Here is a 2495-nt window from a genome sequence, read left to right on the forward strand (position 1 = left end):
ACGTAGGTTTTTGTAATTTTTAGAGTCAACATTTTGGCACGCCCAGTGGGACCTTTGTGCTAAACCTTCGGAGTTCATGACCATTGAGACACGGTCTATAAAGAAGAAAACAATCATGGGAAAGTCAACAGCTGACTTACCAGTGCAAGGCCTTGGGCAGGATTTGCACCGTGCAAAAAATCTGATCATTGTTGCGCCGCCCGAGGCCACAAGTGTAACACGCCGAGAGAATGAAATCTATCTCGGTGGACAACGTCACAACTCAGAGGTCCCTAACCAAACAGCAGGCAAGTTCGTGAAAAGAATAGTGGAAGATTACGACGACGATGGTGGGGAGGGTTCTGATCTACCAACTAGGTCGTTTCTTCGGAAACGACTCGATGAACAGTATCGACAGGTCGAGCGGTCGATTGGTCAACAGATGAATGATTTACTGGAAGCAATACGAAGTAACAACGATACACAGACCAGGATGCTTGAACTGTTGGTTAGTAAAGCCTTCGAAGATGGCCAGGTCGGCCAGCCTCGGCAGCTTTCTACTAATATTCCAATACAAGCCGAGAGAGGGTCCGCCCGGCCATAACCAATCACCTTAGATAAAAGAGGTGGACCGGGCAATAGATCTGAGGGACCAAGCCAGGGAGAAGAAGCCGCCTCCGTAAACATGACCGAAGTCCAGAGAATGATTGACTCGGCTCTAAAGAAGGGGCCAAAGTTTCCAAAATTCATCCATCCATACCCGGCTTATGTGGAAAGGTTTGAATACCCACGAGGGTTTAAGATCCCTGATTTCAGTCTCTTCGCCAGGGAATCGTCTTTATCCTCATTAGAACATGTGGCTCGGTTCACAGCGCAGTGTGGAGACGTCAATAGCGACTTCTATAAATTACGGCTGTTTAATTTTTCACTTACAGGCTCAGCTTTCGCCTGGTACATTAGTCTCCCACCCAACTCCGTGCAGAGTTGGGAAGAGTTAGTCGAGAAATTCCATGAACAATTCTATCGGCCAGGGATGGAAATGTCTGTATCATCGTTGGCCAGGATGGCTCAAGCGTCCAACGAATCTCCAATGGAATACCTAACAAGGTTTAAGTCGGCCAGGAATTGGTGCCGAGTGCCTCTCCCCGAAGTGGAATTTGTCAGGATTGCCCTCAATGGATTGGACGTCAAATACAAAAAGAAGTTTCTGGGGGCAAACATTCGAGATATGTACGAACTTGCTCAACACGTTGAACAGTATGATTATCTGCTCCGAGAAGAAAAGATATCAAAGTCACCATCCCGGGGGACGTTGTATAAGAATCCCACGGTTAGCTATGCATTGGCCGAAAGCGAGGACCCTCAGTATGCTAGTGTGGATGCGGCCGAGATAGTAATAGATAAACCTTACGTTTGCAAGGCTTTAGCTCAATTAAGTTCCAAAGACACCAAGACCTGTTCGGCCGCCGAGGAGATGAGTAAACCATCGAAAGTATACACTTTCGATATCACCAAAGCCGATGCAATTTTTGATCAATTATTGGCAGCAAAAATCATCAAGATTCGGCCGGGACATACCATCCCTAAGGCCGATGAATTGAAGGGCAAGATATACTGCAAGTATCATAATTCTAATAAGCATGCAACCAATAATTGTGTTGTATTCGGAGACATAATTCAAAGTTGGATCGAGAAAGGAAAGTTGAAATTTCTGGAAAAACAGATGGCGGTCGACGTCAATCCCTTCCCTTCGACAACAATTGGTATGGTGGATGCTCATCTCAGTAAAAACAAAGGGAATGCCGAATACGTCCCGGTGCAGCATATTCCTCGACGGAATGGTCAGACAAGACTAAAGATTGATTTATTTTCAAATGCACCGCCTACGGAACGCTCGGGGCCACCCATCGATGAGCCTATGACGGGGTTGAGTTCCGACGAAACTCATGAATCAAGGGTTTTATGCGACCATTGTAAAACACCAGTCGAACCTGGGAAGAAGACATCTTCGACACCATCCACGACCCCTACAACATCGCCACGGGGACTTGGTAACGGTCCACGACGCCAAGTGTTTGATAGACTCGGCCCACAAGTATGGCCAATAGACCAGGCCCCGGTCAGGCGGCGTCTTGACTTCGACGCACCTTTCTATAATGAGGATTATTACTCGTGCAATACCAGCAGTTCGGGCCCACCAGCCGATCAAAAAACTTTCAAACCACCCAGGACGTCGGATCAACGCTGGTACAGTTACAATTCTCCGACTGGCCTATATACGGACGTTGTCTAAATCTCAAAAATGTCATCGCCAACGAATAGATTGCATGGCTCGACGACGAGAGGCGCAGACCAGCCCTACCAACCGGTGGCAACCAAAAAATGCCGTGGAAAGCATTAGTGAACGGCCAACCCCGACTAACATGACCGAGTTAGTCGAAGGGAGAAAAATAGCGGCTCCCGGCTTTGAAGCCACTATTGAAGAGTCTGAGAAACGTATCAAGCTTCTTCTCCTG

This window comes from Pyrus communis, chromosome 7, assembly GCF_041283825.1.
Source record: "Pyrus communis isolate YQ-2024b chromosome 7, ASM4128382v1, whole genome shotgun sequence".
Classification (NCBI taxonomy): domain Eukaryota; kingdom Viridiplantae; phylum Streptophyta; class Magnoliopsida; order Rosales; family Rosaceae; genus Pyrus; species Pyrus communis.